The sequence below is a fragment of the Rutidosis leptorrhynchoides genome, chromosome 11, assembly GCF_046630445.1.
Source record: "Rutidosis leptorrhynchoides isolate AG116_Rl617_1_P2 chromosome 11, CSIRO_AGI_Rlap_v1, whole genome shotgun sequence".
NCBI lineage: Eukaryota > Viridiplantae > Streptophyta > Magnoliopsida > Asterales > Asteraceae > Rutidosis > Rutidosis leptorrhynchoides.
In genome coordinates, this window is record NC_092343.1 from 148,248,051 (window position 1) to 148,269,642 (window position 21,592).

Genomic DNA, 21,592 nt, shown 5'->3' on the forward strand with positions numbered 1-21,592 from the left:
GATATGCATCTTTAGTCATATTAATCGAAACAGATTGTTTCTCTCATTATTTTATCGAGCTTAATCTTCAATTATAATTTTTTAGTTTATTCTATATCATATTAGTTCTCATAATAGAGATTTTACTATTTTAGTATAGTTTATTTAACTCAATCAACTATGATTTTTACATATATTTTAAAAAAACTTAGCTATAACCAAATAAAATAATATTATGTTTGCCGACCATCAAATTATAATACTCCATATTATTTTTGTAAGATTCCTAACAACTTCATCATGGTAGAAGAAATAGTTGTTTACTTGTTTACTTTGTGAATCTAACAAGATTGAAGGTACGCGCTACGCGGCTATACTCTATGTTTGAAAAACGTATAAATATAACGGTTGGTCAAGTATTAATGGTGCGAAATTGATCTTTACAGGCTATAGGTTATATATCCGAAACGAACGACTATAATGTACATCATCAATGACCTAACTACTACAAACTTAGATTTACTGCAACTGGGAACTAATTGAGAAAGATAACTGTGGAAGATAATAATCGAACTCTTGCAGATGCTATAATGGCAATAGGGAACTGATTGAGGAAGATAATTATCGAACTCCTGCAGATGCTATATTTGAATCACTGATGTGTGTTGACTGCATGTAATTTTTTTGATTGTAAATATTAAGAACATTTGGGATTTAACTGTTGGTACGAAAATGCTAGTGGAACTACCCGAAGAGTACACATTTGAGACGGCATTGGCTGATTTGATTGTGAGTAATAACGCACGTTTAATAGCTATCACTCACAGTCAAATCAGTCAATGCGGTCTCAAATGTGTACTCTTTGGGCTGTTCCACTAGCAGTTCTGTGCCAACAGTTAAATCCCAAATGTTCTTAATATTTACAACAACAAAAAATCGCATGCAGTCAATGTAGTGACCCGAACTTTTCCATGTTTATATATATATATATCAAATGAAATTGTTATTTAAATGATTAAGTGTTTCCAACATGTTAAGCAATCAAACTTGTTAAGACTTGATTAATTGAAATAGGTTTCATATAGACAATTGACCACCCAAGTTGACCGGTGATTCACGAACGTTAAAACTTGTAAAAACTATATGATGACATATATATGGATATATATATATATAGTTAACATGATATTATGATAAGTAAACATATCATTAAGTATATTAACAATGAACTACATATGTAAAAACAAGACTACTAACTTAATGATTTTGAAACGAGACATATATGTAACGATTATCGTTGTAACGACATTTAATGTATATATATCATATTAAGAGATATTCATACATCATAATATCATGATAATATAATAATTTAAAATCTCATTTGATATTATAAACATTGGGTTAACAACATTTAACAAGATCGTTAACCTAAAGGTTTCAAAACAACACTTGCATGTAACGACTAACGATGACTTAACGACTCAGTTAAAATGTATATACATGTAGTGTTTTAATATGTATTCATACACTTTTGAAAGACTTCAAGACACTTATCAAAATACTTCTACTTAACAAAAATGCTTACAATTACATCCTCGTTCAGTTTCATCAACAATTCTACTCGTATGCACCCGTATTCGTACTCGTACAATACACAGCTTTTAGATGTATGTACTATTGGTATATACACTCCAATGATCAGCTTTTAGCAGCCCATGTGAGTCACCTAACACATGTGGGAACCATCATTTGGCAACTAGCATGAAATATCTCATAAAATTACAAAAATATGAGTAATCATTCATGACTTATTTACATGAAAACAAAATTACATATCCTTTATATCTAATCCATACACCAACGACTAAAAACACCTACAAACACTTTCATTCTTCAATTTTCTTCATCTAATTGATCTCTCTCAAGTTCTATCTTTAAGTTCTAAGTGTTTTTCATAAATTCTACAAGTTCTAGTTTCATAAAATCAAGAATACTTCCAAGTTTGCTAGCTTACTTCCAATCTTGTAGAGTGATCATCCAACCTCAAGAAATCTTTCTTATTTACAGTAAGATATCTTTCTAATATAAGGTAATACTCATATTCAAACTTTGATTCAATTTCTATAACTATAACAATCTTATTTCGAGTGGAAATCTTACTTGAACTTGTTTTCGTGTCATGATTCTACTTCAAGAACTTTCAAGCCATCCAAGATCCTTTGAAGCTAGATCCATTTGTCTCTTTTCCAGTAGGTTTATGAAAGGACCCGTTCATATACATTATAAACGATTCACAATAGTTGATTACATCGCGAGGTATTTGACCTCTATATGATACATTTTACAAACATTGCATTCGTTTTTAAAAGACAAACTTTCTTTACAACGAAAGTTGATGGCATGCACACCATTTCATAATACATCCAACTATAATTGACATAATAATAATCTTGATGAACTCAATGACTCGAATGCAACGTCTTTCAAAATATGCCATGAATGACTCCAAGTAATATCCTTAAAATGAGCTAATGCACAGCGAAAGATTTCTTTAATACCTGAGAATAAACATGCTTTAAAGTGTCAACCAAAAAGTTGGTGAGTTCATAGGTTTATCATAACAATCATTTCAATATATTAATAGACCACAAGATTTCCGTTTATAAATATATGTACACTCGCAAGTGTATAAAAGTATTCTATAAGTTGTAGGCACCCGGTAACAAGCCTTAACGTTCATGTTTTACCCTCTGAAGTACACCAGATCAGGTGTGTTTAAAATAACTTCGAAGTACTAAAACATCCCATATTCAGGATGGGGTTTGTCAGGCCTAATAGATCTATCTTTAGGATTCGCGCCTACCGTACATAGACAAGTAGTTTAATGTTACCAAGCTAAGGGTATATTTTTGGTTTAAACCCACGTAGAATTAGTTTTAGTACTTGTGCCTATTTCGTAAAATATTTATAAAAACAGCGCATGTATTCTCAGTCCCAAAAATATATATAAAAGGGAGCAAATGAAACTCACCATACTGTATTTCATAGTAAAAATACATATAACGTCATTTAACAAGTGCAAGGTTGGCCTCGGATTCACGAACGTATCAATATTGAGATTCAATATTGCAGGAAAGTACGTAGACGCAACGGAGATGATAAACACTAGATTGACCTCACGAGCATACCCATGAACCATACCCATCACCTCCATAGCTATAACCCATAATTTCCTTAGCTTCGACTCATTCAAAAAACTATTTTGAAATCACTCGGACATCACTCCGTCGTAATATTTTATGTATACTAATAATATCTTGAAATAATACAGAGCAAATATATATATATATATATATATATATATATATATATATATATATATATATATATATATATATATAAATCGATTGAGAGAGTTTAGAGAAATATATTTTCAAGTTTCTATGAAATAATGAAACCTATTAAATTCTATTTATAATAGATTTTTGAATTATTAAAGTGAATTATTAAAGTATGAATTATTAAAGAGAATTATTAAAGTATGAATTATTAAAGTGAATTATTAAAGTATGAATTATTAAAGTGAATTATTAAAGTATGAATTATTAAAGTGAATTATTAAAGTTAAAGTAAAGTAAAAGTAAAGTAAAGGTAAAGTTAAAGTATAGTAAAAGTATAAAAACTATGTATGTATAATACGCGTATAAATATATATAATATTAATTTAAATCGTTATATATATTTAATAAAATAAAATATAAATATCGTTATATTTATCATACTGGTTAAGTAATGAGTTGTCAAAAGCGATTCTAGATATTTATAAAAGTTATATACGTTTTAATAATAAAGTTCTTTTTAAACTGAAAACGTTTTTGTACGTTTGAAAATAGATTAATAGAATATTATGGAAACCAATTCTCCACTATCTTTTTTCTAACTTTCGTAAATGACACTTTTTATTTTTATTTATAAATAGCTTTACAAATTATTCCGAATATCGTTAAGAGGAATAGATTTTCTCAAATCATAGTGGACCTCTCAACAGAGACTTGTAATCATAATTCAATGTTTCTGATAATTCAATCATTTAATATATTTTTTTTTAATTTCGTCGATAATCATATTGAAACAAATACGTTCATATAAAGCATTATACGTTTAAATACTTTGTTGACATTTTCAATTTATAACATATACACATATACATACATATTCATATATGTTCATTTAATGGTTCGTGAATCATTGGAATTTGGTCGAGGTTTAAATGAATGTATAAACATAATTTAAAATCCTTGAGATTTAACTTAACAAACATTTCTTATCGAGTCAGAATAATATAAAGATAAAGTTTAAATTTAGTCGGAAATTTTCGGGTCGTCACAGTACCAACCCGTTAAAGAAATTTCGTCCCCGAAATTTGATAGAGGTCGTTATGGCTAACAATGAGAATGTTATTATGACGTAACGATTATGAAGTTTTATCATGTCTAAGAAGTATGGATAAAATAATTCGATTACTCGAAGCGTATGAGGGAAGTTATCGTAAATGAAGGAAATAAGATTATAGTGATTCGTCATATCTTTTGACGTCATCACAATTGATCTCCGAATTTAAAGAAAATCTTTGTAATCTATGTTGGATTTGATGCTTCGGTGATTAAGGAGATTATGATTCTCTTCGAATTAATACGATAATCCATCTTGATTTCTCTGTCGGGTATTTCACTATAAATCCACCTCCTTCGTTTCCTTACAACTCACACCTTCTATTCTTTCTCCCTCAACTCATATTTTAAAGTATTTGTCAATATGCTTCATCCAGTACTGATTCTCGATATACTCCTCACTTTCATATCTGGCATTCTTCTTTTTCATCTGCCTCCGGAAGAATCTATTTACTTCTACTATACTCTCGGTTTTATAGTGTTTTTAGTTCTTCCGTGTCTTTATATTGCTATATGCATCGATATATACGGTTTATAATTTTTGGGTGGTTGTTGAGTTTTATATCTTCCCTTATATTTCAAAGCCCCTGCTTTTGTCTTCTATAATCATTGACATCCATAGTTAATGCTCCCTTCTATTTGCTGCGATTTATACTCCAATTTCTATTTTGGAGTTTTGTCCTTTCGTTTCTTCTTCTTGCGATTAAGCAACGTTTGTAATGGTCCAGTATTCGCAGATATGAATTTCAGAATGAACATAGTTAATGTTCTAAGAAGGAAATGGTAATGGCACGATCTTGATTTGTTAATTTACCAGAATACCCTGAAAAGACCGAATCATCAAGAAAATATATTCTTGATATTTTTAGAGATTAAATAGAATACAAGAGTCGTGTAACATGGAACATGATGACGGCATGGTCTGTGAATCGTCATGTCCCATTAGAAACTTAGCATGACTTACTTTAATATAATCACGTTGATCAAGTGTCATTATATTATACTAACTCATGCTTCAGTTCCCAACACTACTTCAAAACATTCATAATTTAAACTCGAAAGTTTATAGAATATAGAAACTAATAGTTTCTTATATGATGTAACACTGATAGCGCAAAGAGATAAATGACTTCAGATAAGATTAGTTGTGAAAATATCTTCAGAAATATCGCTGATATTTATAATGAAAGATATGATAATATCTTAGAATTTCTAATATTGATGGATGATGATGAAGATTTGTCTGTAAAGGTTTAGAATAAAGAGTAAGGTATTCGTTAATGACTTTAGCAGGCACTGAATCATTTGGATTCTTTGAAGGCAGATTTAGTCTTTGTGATTTGTCCACAGCCTCCTTCATAGTCTGTTCAATCCGTTTTCCAGTTCTAAACCTTCTCTTTTTCTCAGCTTTACCACCTTATTATTCTTTGTCATAAAACTTTTTACTGTTAAGATCGTTTACAGTTTTTGATGCTTCGTCAGCATTTCAAGAACTAGTTTGCAGTTCAAAATATTTTTCAGAACTTCACATTCAAAGTATGTAAGTCCAGGAGATAGACGTTTTACGTACACATATAACTGTTGGCGTAGACATGCTGCGAGATTTCAAAATACTGGTTACTGTTTTCCGATGATTCGTATGACAATTCTCGTTACAAGATGCGAATGAGTAAATGATGTGATTTCAATAAATATAATGATTTTTTGAAAAGTCAAAGATAATTGAAGTTGTTGGTAAGTTTATTGCTAAGGTGGCGAGATATGAAAGGTCCCCAGTAACGATGACGAAAGGGCAACGTATCTATCGAGGTTATAATAAGACTGTCTACTTTGAAAAGGAATTGAAAGGTCATTTTAGCTAATAAATGCCAAAGGGTCTGACACGGATACGCGTCGAACTATGACTTTGGCTTTGAGAGCTTTTTAGGTACATAAATGTGGGTAATATGTAGTTGGATCATCATCTCGATTGTTCATTGTTTGAAGTGTCTTCGAAAACTTCGAAGAGTTTGAACACAGTTTGTAATCGTTAATATACATATGATGTTCTAACACAGTTTTGAAGTCAAAGTATAGCTTTGAAAGATGTAGGAATCTAAGAGTGATGTCTTCTGTTAAATCATGACTTGGATTTTGATTTGTCAAAATCAGAATGCGTAATCAAATTTGGGTGAGAATGGTTGTTTTGATTTCTATACAAGAATGTATATTGTTGTGAGATTTTGGGAGTATAGTTGATGATTTGCTTAATCAAATTCGAAAAATGTAACATATTAATTGTGAATTTATATATCTCTCGGGTATTACCTACCCGTTAAAAAAAAATTTCACAATTAATATTTTGTACAACAGAATTTTATTACAGTCTTTATGAAAATATATATGTGCATATTTTCTTCAGATGTAACATAGATTTAATGAGTTAATATTAAATTAAACTCATTTGATTTACGGTTGAAACTAGAACTGAATAATCCCTAAAGACTTTAGAAATTACATAACTTTTACGGAGTATTTATTCAATAAAATTGAAATTATGAATTAATACTTCGTTATTTGTTGGTGTTTGTGGAATTCTTGTGAATTTCGCAAGGTACGAATAATGTTATTTGAAAAGTTTCGAGTACATCGACGATGAAAGTGAAAAATCAAACTTATATTTGAATAATTCATTTGATTTATTATGAATTGGGATTTATTGAATTGAGGCAGAGATTGTAGTTAATGATGGTTAAGTTGTGGACGAAGGACGTACATTATTGCATATTAGTAATATGAATTAACCGAGTAGTTAAGATTCACACATAATAGCTTAGTACGAAAATATTTATTATGGTCTAAAAATTTATATATATAAGATATACATATAAATCCTTCAGTGGAAATGAGTTAATACTTCATAACTCATTGATATGACATACTTCTTGTTGATTTATAATGATGTCCACGGTGATTCTTGAACTGACGGAGTTTGTGATGTTATAGGTGCTGCTGATTCTGACAACGCTGATGGCACTGACTGTACTGGTGATGTTCATGGTACTGTTGATGTTGTTGGTAAATCAAGTCTAGCTTGTAAACCACACATCATTCTTGTCAGGGTTTCTACTCTTCCTTCTATCATTTGGGTTCACTCATCTAATTTATGGTTAGGGCTAGAATAGATAATCTCTAAGACTTTAGAGACTACATAATCGTCGCAAAATGTTTCTCCAGTGAAGTTATGAATCAATACTTCATCGTTTGTTGTTGTTGGTATTCCTTGGTATCTATAGAGTGTATGTCATTGGTACTCGTGGGATATAGGTTGTGATGTTGAAGTGTGAGATGCGGATGTTACTGTTGGTGGTGGTGATGGTACTGTTGGTGTTGCTGATGGTGGTACTGGTTATGCTGCTAGTGCTGTTGTTGGTGTTTGTAACCCTTGCACCATATTCTCTAAAGCCACTACTCGAGCGAAGCGCGTTGACTTCTTCTATTACACCGGGGTGATTGTCGGTTCAGACGAGCGGATAAATAAAATCTAGAATTTGATGTAGTATGTAGTGACCCGAACTTTTCCATGTTTATATATATTAATTGAGATTGATATTTACATTATTAAATGTTTCCAACATGTTAAGCAATCAAACTTGTTAAAACTTGATTAATTGAAATATGTTTCATATAGACAATTGACCACCCAAGTTGACCGGTGATTCACAAACGTTAAAACTTGTAAAAACTATATGATGACATATATATGGATATATATATAGTTAACATGATACTATGATAAGTAAATATATCATTAAGTATATTAACAATGAACTACATATGTAAAAACAAGACTACTAACTTAATGATTTTTAAACGAGACATATATGTAACGATTATCGTTGTAAAGACATTTAATGTATATATATCATATTAAGAGATATTCATACATGATAATATCATGATAATATAATAATTTAAAATCTCATTTGATATTATAAACATTGGGTTAACAACATTTAACAAGATCGTTAACCTAAAGGTTTCAAAACAACACTTACATGTAACGACTAACGATGACTTAACGACTCAGTTAAAATGTATATACATGTAGTGTTTTAATATGTATTTATACACTTTTGAAAGACTTCAATACACTTATCAAAATACTTCTACTTAACAAAAATACTTACAATTACATCCTCGTTCAGTTTCATCAACAATTCTACTCGTATGCACCCGTATTCGTACTCGTACAATACACAGCTTTTAGATGTATGTACTATTGGTATATACACTCCAATGATCAGCTCTTAGCAGCCCATGTGAGTCACCTAACACATGTGGGAACCATCATTTGGCAACTAGCATGAAATATCTCATAAAATTACAAAAATATGAGTAATCATTCATGACTTATTTACATGAAAACAAAATTACATATCCTTTATATCTAATCCATACACCAACGACCAAAAACACCTACAAACACTTTCATTCTTCAATTTTCTTCATATAATTGATCTCTCTCAAGTTCTATCTTCAAGTTCTAAGTGTCCTTCATAAATTCCAAAAGTTCTAGTTTCATAAAATCAAGAATACTTTCAAGTTTGATAGCTCACTTCCAATCTTGTAAGGTGATCATCCAACCTCAAGAAATCTTTGTTTCTTACAGTAGGTTATCATTCTAATACAAGGTAATAATCATATTCAAACTTTGGTTCAATTTCTATAACTATAACAATCTTATTTCAAGTGATGATCTTACTTGAACTTGTTTTCGTGTCATGATTCTGCTTCAAGAACTTCGAGCCATCCAAGGATCCATTGAAGCTAGATCCATTTTTCTATTTTCCAGTAGGTTTATCCAAGGAACTTAAGGTAGTAATGATGTTCATAACATCATTCGATTCATACATATAAAGCTATCTTATTCGAAGGTTTAAACTTGTAATCACTAGAACATAGTTTAGTTAATTCTAAACTTGTTCGCAAACAAAAGTTAATCCTTCTAACTTGACTTTTAAAATCAACTAAACACATGTTCTATATCTATATGATATGCTAACTTAATGATTTAAAACCTGGAAACACGAAAAACACCGTAAAACCGGATTTACGCCGTCGTAGTAACACCGCGGGCTGTTTTGGGTTAGTTAATTAAAAACTATGATAAACTTTGATTTAAAAGTTGTTATTCTGAGAAAATGATTTTTATTATGAACATGAAACTATATCCAAAAATTATGGTTAAACTCAAAGTGGAAGTATGTTTTCTAAAATGGTCATCTAGACGTCGTTCTTTCGACTGAAATTACTACCTTTACAAAAACGACTTGTAACTTATTTTTCCGACTATAAACCTATACTTTTTCTGTTTAGATTCATAAAATAGAGTTCAATATGAAACCATAGCAATTTGATTCACTCAAAACGGATTTAAAATGAAGAAATTATGGGTAAAACAAGATTGGATAATTTTTCTCATTTTAGCTACGTGAAAATTGGTAACAAATCTATTCCAACCATAACTTAATCAACTTGTATTGTATATTATGTAATCTTGAGATACCATAGACACGTATACAATGTTTCAACCTATCATGTCGACACATCTATATATATTTCGGAACAACCATAGACACTCTATATGTGAATGTTGGAGTTAGCTATACAGGGTTGAGGTTGATTCCAAAATATATATAGTTTGAGTTGTGATCAATACTGAGATACGTATACACTGGGTCGTGGATTGATTCAAGATAATATTTATCGATTTATTTCTGTACATCTAACTGTGGACAACTAGTTGTAGGTTATTAACGAGGACAGCTGACTTAATAAACTTAAAACATCAAAATATATTAAAAGTGTTGTAAATATATTTTGAACATACTTTGATATACATGTATATATTGTTATAGGTTCGTGAATCAACCAGTGGCCAAGTCTTACTTCCCGACGAAGTAAAAATCTGTGAAAGTGAGTTATAGTCCCACTTTTAAAATCTAATATTTTTGGGATGAGAATACATGCAGGTTTTATAAATAATTTACAAAATAGACACAAGTACATGAAACTACATTCTATGGTTGAATTATCGAAATCGAATATGCCCCTTTTTATTAAGTCTGGTAATCTAAGAATTAGGGTACAGACACCCTAATTGACACGAATCCTAAAGATAGATCTATTGGGCCTAACAAACCCCATCCAAAGTACCGGATGCTTTAGTACTTCGAAATTTATATCATATCCGAAGGGTGTCCCGGAATGATGGGGATATTCTTATATATGCATCTTGTTAATGTCGGTTACCAGGTGTTCACCATATGAATGATTTTTTATCTCTATGTATGGGATGTGTATTGAAATATGAAATCTTGTGGTCTATTGTTACGATTTGATATATATAGGTTAAACCTATAACTCACCAACATTTTTGTTGACGTTTTAAGCATGTTTATTCTCAGGTGATTATTAAGAGCTTCCGCTGTCGCATACTTAAATAAGGACGAGATTTGGAGTCCATGCTTGTATGATATTGTGTAAAAACTGCATTCAAGAAACTTATTTTGTTGTAACATATTTGTATTGTAAACCATTATGTAATGGTCGTGTGTAAACGGGATATTTTAGATTATCATTATTTGATAATCTACGTAAAGCTTTTTAAACCTTTATTGATGAAATAAAGGTTATGGTTTGTTTTAAAATGAATGCAGTCTTTGAAAAACGTCTCATATAGAGGTCAAAACCTCGCAAAGAAATCAATTAATATGGAATGTTTTTTAATCAATAAGAACGGGACATTTCATAGTATATAATCGTGACGAGATACTCTGGAAATAAGAGAGAAAATGGTGTTTCGGACCGGTTCACCGGTAAGTGCTTCAGGTTCATCGCCAAGAGGGCAATGTGGTGGATGGAAGGGATCACCTTCTTCTTGTCTCCAATTATTGAGGAGGCTACGAACCTATCCCCAATTCATTTAGAATAGATGATGGCTAATTGGTTGATCCATTCCGGTCACACTGCTTTCGGAGCTTGAGTGGGATTCCATATCAGAATTCGAGGGACTTGAACTAATGACGAATTCCATTTCGTTCGATTGAATAAAGGATTTTTTGATATGAAATGATTTTTCGGCTATCGGGTGGTATTCTAATTACATAGAATATCTATATATATAGCGCAAAAGATTTCGTAGATTACGGAGGAATTTACGGGATATGTCAGGCAAAGTTTACAGTAACAGATACGCTAAGATATGGATTAGCATATACGCTAAGATATGAATTTTGTCTATACACTATTCATGCAATCAATGCAGTAAGACGTGTCTAGACTAAGAATGATAAGCAGGTAATTTCCGACAAAAATGATGAGCAAAACTTTTGACATGCAGACACGATCGAAGTCCAGACTCACTAATGCATCCTAACGACTATCAGTTAGACACACTAATGCAGACCTGGTTCGCTAAGACCACCGCTCTGATACCAACTGAAAGGACCCGTTCATATACATTATAAACGATTCACAATAGTTGATTACATCGCGAGGTATTTGACCTCTATATGATACATTTTACAAACATTGCATTCGTTTTTAAAAGACAAACTTTATTTACAACGAAAGTTGATGGCATGCACACCATTTCATAATACATCCAACTATAATTGACATAATAATATTCTTGATGAACTCAATGACTCGAATGCAACGTCTTTCAAAATATGCCATGAATGACTCCAAGTAATATCCTTAAAATGAGGTAATGCACAGCGGAAGATTTCTTTAATACCTGAGAATAAACATGCTTTAAAGTGTCAACCAAAAAGTTGGTGAGTTCATAGGTTTATCATAACAATCATTTCAATATATTAATAGACCACAAGATTTCCGTTTATAAATATATGTACACTCGCAAGTGTATAAAAGTATTCTATAAGTTGTAGGCACCCGGTAACAAGCCTTAACGTTCATGTTTTACCCTCTGAAGTACACCAGATCAGGTGTGTTTAAAATAACTTCGAAGTACTAAAACATCCCATAGTCACGATGGGGTTTGTCAGGCCCAATAGATCTATCTTTAGGATTCGCACCTACCGTACATAGAAAAGTAGTTTAATGTTACAAAGCTAAGGGTATATTTTTGGTTTAAACCCACGTAGAATTAGTTTTAGTACTTGTGCCTATTTCGTAAAATATTTATAAAAACAGCGCATGTATTCTCAGTCCCAAAAATATATATAAAAGGGAGCAAATGAAACTCACCATACTGTATTTCGTAGTAAAAATACATATAACGTCATTTAACAAGTGTAAGGTTGGCCTCGGATTCACGAACGTATCAATATTGAGATTCAATATTGCAGGAAAGTACGTAGACGCAACGGAGATGATAAACACTAGATTGACCTCACGAGCATACCCATGAACCATACCCATCACCTCCATAGCTATAACCCATAATTTCCTTAGCTTCGACTCATTCAAAAAACTATTTTGAAATCACTCGGACATCACTCCGTCGTAATATTTTATGTATACTAATAATATCTTGAAATAATACAGAGCAAATATATATATATATATATATATATATATATATATATATATATATATATATATATATATATATATATATATATATATATATATATAAATCGATTGAGAGAGTTTAGAGAAATATATTTTCAAGTTTCTATGAAATAATGAAACCTATTGAATTCTATTTATAATAGATTTTTGAATTATTAAAGTGAATTATTAAAGTATGAATTATTAAAGAGAATTATTAAAGTATGAATTATTAAAGTGAATTATTAAAGTATGAATTATTAAAGTGAATTATTAAAGTATGAATTATTAAAGTGAATTATTAAAGTTAAAGTAAAGTAAAAGTAAAGTAAAGGTAAAGTTAAAGTATAGTAAAAGTATAAAAACTATGTATGTATAATACGCGTATAAATATATATAATATTAATTTAAATCGTTATATATATTTAATGAAATAAAATATAAATATCGTTATATTTATCATACTAGTTAAGTAATGAGTTGTCAAAAGCGATTCTAGATATTTATAAAAGTTATATACGTTTTAATAATAAAGTTCTTTTTAAACTGAAAACGTTTTTGTACGTTTGAAAATAGATTAATAGAATATTATGGAAACCAATTCTCCACTAGCTTTTGTCTAACTTTCGTAAATGACACTTTTTATTTTTATTTATAAATAGCTTTACAAATTATTCTGAATATCGTTAAGAGGAATAGATTTTCTCAAATCATAGTGGACTTCTCAACAGAGACTTGTAATCATAATTCAATGTTTCTGATAATTCAATCATTTAATATATTTTTTTTTATTTCGTCGATAATCATATTGAAACAAATACGTTCATATAAAGCATTATACGTTTAAATACTTTGTTGACATTTTCAATTTATAACATATACACATATACATACATATTCATATATGTTCATTTAATGATTCGTGAATCATTGGAATTTGGCCGAGGTTTAAATGAATGTATAAACATAATTTAAAATCCTCGAGATTTAACTTAACAAACATTTCTTATCGTGTCAGAATAATATAAAGATAAAGTTTAAATTTAGTCGGAAATTTCCGGGTCGTCACAGTTTATGCACAAAACTTGAGGTAGTAATGATGTTCAAAACATCATTCGATTCATACCTATAAAGCTATCTTATCCGAAGGTTTAAACTTGTAATCACTAGAACATAGTTTAGTTAATTCTAAACTTGTTCACAAACAAAAGTTAATCCTTCTAACATGACTTTTAAAATCAACTAAACACATGTTCTATATCTATATTATATGCTAACTTAATGATTTAAAATCTGGAAACACGAAGAACACCGTAAAACCGGACATACGCCGTCGTAGTAACACCGCGGGCTGTTTTGGGTTAGTTAATTAAAAACTATGATAAACTTTGATTTAAGAGTTGTTCTTATGGGAAAATGATCTTTCTTATGAACATGAAACTATATCCAAAAATCATGGTTAAACTCAAAGTGAAAGTATGTTTTCCAAAATGGTCATCAAGATGTCGTTTTTTAGACGGAAATGACTACCTCTTTAGTAATTGACATGTAACTTAATTTTCCGACTATAAACCTATACTTTTCTATTTAGATTCTTAAATTAGAGTTCAATATGAAACCATAGCAATTTGATTCACTCAAAACGGATTTAAAATGAAGAAGTTATGGGTAAAACAAGATTGGATAATTTTTCTCATTTTAGCTACGTGAAAATTGGTAACAAATCTATTCCAACCATAACTTAATCAACTTGTATTGTATATTATGTAATCTTGAGATACCATAGACACGTATACAATGTTTCGACCTATCATGTCGACACATCTATACATATTTCAGAACAACCATAGACACTCTATATGTGAATGTTGGAGTTAGCTATACAGGGTTGAGGTTGATTCCAAAATATATATAGTTTGAGTTGTGATCAATACTGAGATATGTATACACTGGGTCATGGATTGATTCAAGATAATATATATCGATTTATTTCTGTACATCTAACTGTGGACAACTAGTTGTAGGTTACTAACGAGGACATCTGACTTAATAAACTTAAAACATCAAAATGTATTAAAAGTGTTGTAAATATATTTTGAACATACTTTGATATATATGTACATATTTTTTATAGGTTCGTGAATCGACCAGCGGCCAAGTCTTACTTCCCGACGAAGTAAAAAAATCTGTGAAAGTGAGTTATAGTCCCACTTTTAAAATCTAATATTTTTGGGATGAGAATACATGCAGGTTTTATAAATGATTTACAAAATAGACACAAGTACGTGAAACTACATTCTATGGTTAAATTATCGAAATCGAATATGCCCCTTTTTATTAAGTATGGTAATCTAAGAATTAGGGAACAGACACCCTAATTGACGCGAATCCTAAAGATAGATCTATTGGGCCTAACAAACCCCATCCAAAGTACCAGATGCTTTAGTACTTCGAAATTTATATCAGATCCGAAGGGTGTCCCGGAATGATGGGGATATTCTTATATATGCATCTTGTTAATGTCAGTTACCAGGTGTTCACCATATGAATGATTTTTATCTCTATGTATGGGATGTGTATTGAAATATGAAATCTTGTGGTCTATTATTATGATTTGATAATATATAGGTTAAACCTATAACTCACCAACATTTTTGTTGACGTTTTAAGCATGTTTATTTTCAGGTGATTATTAAGAGCTTCCGCTGTCGCATACTTAAATAAGGACGAGATTTGGAGTCCATGCTTGTATGATATTGTGTAAAAACTGCATTCAAGAAACTTATTTCGTTGTAACATATTTGTATTGTAAACCATTATGTAATGGTCGTGTGTAAACAGGATATTATAGATTATCATTATTTGATAATCTACGTAAAGCTTTTTAAACCTTTATTGATGAAATAAAGGTTATGGTTTGTTTTAAAATGAATGAAGTCTTTGAAAAACGTCTCATATAGAGGTCAAAACCTCGCAACGAAATCAATTAATATGGAACGTTTTTAATCAATAAGAACGAGACATTTCAGTTGGTATCCGAGTATTGGTCTTAGAGAACCAGAAAATTTGCATTAGTGTGTCTTAAAGAGTTTGTTAGGATGCATTAGTGAGTCTGAACTTCGACCGTGTTTTCTTTAAAAATGATTGCTTAACATTTTTGTTGGAAACTATATATTATTAACATGTATATATTATGTGATATATTAATCTCTTAACGTGTTTGATATTGTGTGATAGATGTCTACCTCTAGCACAAATCCCATTGACTCACCTAATAATAACGAAGAGTCGAATATATATTGGACTGATTCACAAGTTCCCGAAGAGGAACCGGAAGAAGAATCAGAACCGGAAGAAGAATCAGAACCGGAAGAGGAGGAACCGGAGGAGGAAATAGAACAGGTGGGGGAAATAATAAAAAGGTTAAGTAAAAGAAAATCCTCAACCAACCGACCAAGGTTAATTATGGTCAATGGTGTTTCCGCCAAGGAAGCAAAATATTGGGAGGATTACCAATTCTCCGATGAATCGGGACATTTCAGTTGGTATCCGAGCATTGGTCTTAGAGAACCAGAAAATTTGCATTAGTGTGTCTTATCGAGTTTGTTAGGATGCATTAGTGAGTCTGGACTTCGACCGTGTTTTCTTTAAAAATGATTGCTTAACATTTTTGTTGGAAACTATATATTATTAACATGTATATATTATGTGATATATTAATCTTTTAACATGTTTGATATTGTGTGATAGATGTCTACCTCTAGCACAAATCCCATTGACTCACCTAATAATAACGAAGAGTCGAATATATATTGGACTGATTCACAAGTTCCCGAAGAGGAACAGGAAGAAGAATCAGAACCGGAAGAAGAATCAGAACCGGAAGAGGAGGAACCGGAGGAGGAAATAGAACCGGTGGGGGAAATAATAAAACGGTTAAGTAAAAGAAAATCCTCAACCAACCGACCAAGGTTAATTATGGTCAATGGTGTTTCCGCCAAGGAAGCAAAATATTGGGAGGATTACCAATTCTCCGATGAATCGGATTCCGACGAGAATTCCGATGATGTTATAGAAATTACCCCAACTGAATTTAAAAAGGCAAAAGAAAATAATAAGGGAAAGGGCATAAAAATAGAGAAATCTAATTCCAACCCCGATGAACTTTATATGTATCGTCAACCCCCGAAGTCCTTAAGTTGTAACAATGACCCGGGAACCTCTAAACCACCAGGTTTTTCTAAACCAATGTGGAAAACGACGGCTCGTATTAAGGGAACATCATATATCCCTAGAAACTTGGCAAAACGAACCAAAACCGAAGAAGAAGAAACAAGCGAGTCGGAATAAGATAGTTGTATTCGTGTGGTGTAATATATGTAATATAGTGTGCTTATGCTTTATGATATATGTAAAAATTGCTTGTATTAATAAGTAATTTTTTTTTATGAATCTAACTCTTGTCTATTTTACAGTATAAAAACACAAAATGGATAGACAACCCAATATTTTAAGAGACCTACCCGGAGACATGATTGATGAAATCTTGTCTAGAGTCGGTCAGAATTCCTCGGCACAACTATTTAAGGCGAGATCAGTTTGTAAGACATTCGAAGAACGTTCCAAGAATGCCTTGATTTATAAAAGACTTTCGTTCAAAAGATGGGGGATATCACATTGAGAAATCCATAAGTTACGATGTGTTTACTTTGACGCATATATTGCGGGGAACCCAAATGCTATTTTACGCAACTGGTTAAGAAATTATTTTGACTCAATATATCCGAGTATAGGACTTCGTGATTTAGAAAAAGCAGCTAACATGCAACATAAAGAAGCATGTTATGCTTACGGGTTAGTAATGTTCGCTTTTCACTAAAGTGAGAACAAGAACATCGGGCTACAACTATTAAACAAAACATTCCCACAAGTGACGGAGTCGGTAATTGGGGTAAGAAATGAGGTTTTTAGATTGTTACGGGACTGTTGGACATTACGTAACCCTCGTCCCTTTGACGACGTTACAACACGCTGTCTTATCAATGGCCATAACGGTTATGTTCCACAAGACCAAGGATGGGAAGTAGTCCTAGTAAAACCAGAATGCATGACTTGTTTCTGGACGTATGAATTACGTGTCTTTATTGCCTTTGCTGAACGGCTTGTGTACTAGCTAGAATTATCTTCACAACCATCTTGTATCAAATTTATTGTGTGCTATATTTCATGCTATATGTAAAATAAGCGGTATTGTAAGTTTGTAAAATATTGTATAAAAGTTTGAACGCGAAATATTATTATAATCAGTTTTTCATATAGAATTGTAGTAGTTGAATTGTATATTAGCTACTAAGTATGAACTTAACGGGTAGGTACTACCCGAATTTAAACTTATAAAACGCTAATATGAAGAAAAAGCTTTTAGTAATGAGTTCATATTATGCTACGAAATACTATTAACTACTCTTAATATTCTGTATGATTAACTTGTTCCATTTGACTATTTTGAAGGAAATGGCACCGACTACTCGACACACCGTGAATATGAATGAAGAGGAATTCCGTACTTTTCTAGCTTCAAACATAGCCGCAGTACAGGCTGCGCTACATATCAACAATAACCTTGGATCTAGCAGTACAGGAAATCGTGTAGGATGCACCTACAAAGAATTCACTGCCTGCAAACCTTTGGAATTTGATGGTACCGAAGGACCGATCGGATTGAAACGGTGGACCGAGAAGGTCGAATCGGTGTTTGCCATAAGTAAGTGTACTGAAGAGGACAAAGTGAAGTACGCTACGCATACCTTCACAGGTTCTGCGTTAACATGGTGGAATACCTATCTAGAGCAAGTGGGACAAGATGATGCGTACGCACTACCGTGGTCAGCATTCAAGCACTTGATGAACGAGAAGTACCGTCCCAGAACCGAGGTCAATAAGCTCAAGACAGAACTTAGAGGGTTACGAACCCAAGGATTTGATATTACCACGTACGAAAGACGATTCACAGAATTGTGCCTATTATGTCTGGGAGCGTTCGAAGATGAGGAATAGAAGATCGACGCGTTTGTGAAAGGATTATCGGAAAGAATCCAAGAAGATATAAGTTCACATGAGCCCGCCTCCATACAACAGGCATGTAGAATGGCTCACAAACTAGTGAACCAGATTGAGGAAAGAATTAAAGAACAGACGGCTGAAGAGGCCAATGTGAAGCAAGTCAAAAGAAAGTGGGAGGAAAACGGTGATAAGAATCACCAATACAACAACAACAGCTATTACAGCAATAATCGCAACAATGATCCCAACAATCGCAACATCAATCGCAACTACAACAAACGGCCCAACAACAACAACAACAACAACAACCGCAACAGTAACTACAACAATCATCCCAATAACAATAACAACCGCAACAACAACAACAACAACAATCAGAAGCAGCTATACCAAAGGTGTGAAAAGTATCACTCGGGGTTCTGCACCAAATTTTGCAACAAGTGTAAAAGAAATGGTCATAGCGCGGCGAAGTGTGAGGTCTACGGACCAGGGGTTAACAGAACGAAAGGAACAAATGGTGTTGGAACGAGTAATGGCGGAGCAAGTAGTGTCGGAGCAAGTTATGCCAAAGTAGTTTGTTATAAATGTGGAAAACCGGGCCACATTATTAGAAATTGCCCGAACCAGGAGAACACGAATGGACAAGGCCGCGGAAGAGTTTTCAATATTAATGCAGCAGAGGCACAGGAAGACCCGGAGCTTGTTACGGGTACGTTTCTTATTGACAATAAATCTGCTTACGTTTTATTTGATTCGGGTGCAGATAGAAGCTATATGAGTAGAGATTTTTGTGCTAAATTAAGTTGTCCATTGACGCCGTTGGATAGTAAATTTTTACTCGAATTAGCAAACGGTAAATTAATTTCAGCAGATAATATATGCCGGAATGGAGAAATTAAACTGGGTAGCGAAATATTTAAGATTGATTTGATACCAGTAGAGTTAGGGAGTTTTGATGTAATAGTTGGCATGGACTGGCTGAAGAAGATGAAAGCAGAGATTGTATGTTACGAAAATGCAATTCGCATTGTACGAGAAGAAGGAGAACCCTTAATGGTGTACGGAGAAAAGGGCAACACGAAGCTACATCTTATTAGTAATTTGAAGGCACAAAAACTAATAAGAAAAGGTTGCTATGATGTTCTAGCACATGTCGAGAAAGTACAAACTGAAGAAAAGAGCATCAATGATGTTTTTGTCGCTGATGTTATGCGAGGTGTATATAAAATAGCTTAAATTTTACTAGGAAATACTATTAAATACGATACAATTTTACACAAGATATTTATTTATTTATTGAATGGATATACTTAAACCTTGCTACAACACTTATAGGCAGTGTACCTAATCGTACAGTAGTGTAGTTTTTAGTAAGTCCGGTTCGTTCCACAGGGAATCTTTTAATCAAAGCTTAACGCTATATTAGTTTTATTTTATAAAAATACAAATATATATATAAGTAATATTATTATTATAAAGGGGAGTTTTTACCATTTAATGACCGGTTTGTCGATTTTAAAACTTTAAGTCGCAGTTAAAACAAAATGTAAAATATTAAATAAATAAAAGACTTAATTTAAAGCATAAAGTAAATAACGATAATGAAATTGCGATAAATAAAAGTGCAATAAAATTGCGATAATTAAAAAGTACGATAATTAAAAGTGCAATAATTAGAAGTGCAATTAAATATAAAATAAAGGAAATTAAATATGAAATAAAAGAATTATGCTTATTTAAACTTCCGTAATCATGATGTTTGACGTGTTGATTTTAGTTTTATGCCCATGGGTTAATTGTTCTTTGTCCTGGATTATTTAATATGTCCATACGAATTTGTCCATAATAGTCCATCAGTCATAAATATAAAGAGCGAAAGCCTTCGTCAAATTATTCTTATTCCCGAAGTCAAATATTCCAACTAATTGGGGATTCGGATTGTAACAAGGTTTTAATACTTTGTTTAATGAATACACCAGGTTATCGACTGCGTGTAAACCAAGGTTTTACTACTTTATTAACAATTACACCAATTACCCTTGAATGTAATTCACCCCTGTTTCAACAAGTCTATTAACTATTAATCCAGTTCCGTGTCCGGTAAAATGAATAATTATTGGTATTTATAGATATCCCGCCCACCGTACCCAGTCAAGCGTATGTGGTTATATATAAATACGTCGAATTATAAGTTTGTATATTAAATTAACAAGGTATTGTTTAGTTAATATAAAACCCATTAATAGCCCATAGTCTAATTTCCACAAGTGTCGTTCTTTTATCAAAACCCCAATGATGGTACAAAGCTCAATTACCCAATTTTAATATTTTTAGCCCAACATCATGATTACTTCGGATTAAATAAGCATAATAATAACTTAGCTACGAGACATTAATGAAAATAATATAAACATAACTTACAATGATTAAAAATAGCGTAGCGTTACACGGACGTAATTTCGACTTACACCCTTACAACATTCGCTAACATACCCTTATTATTAGGATTTAAAATTAAAATTAAAATTAAAATA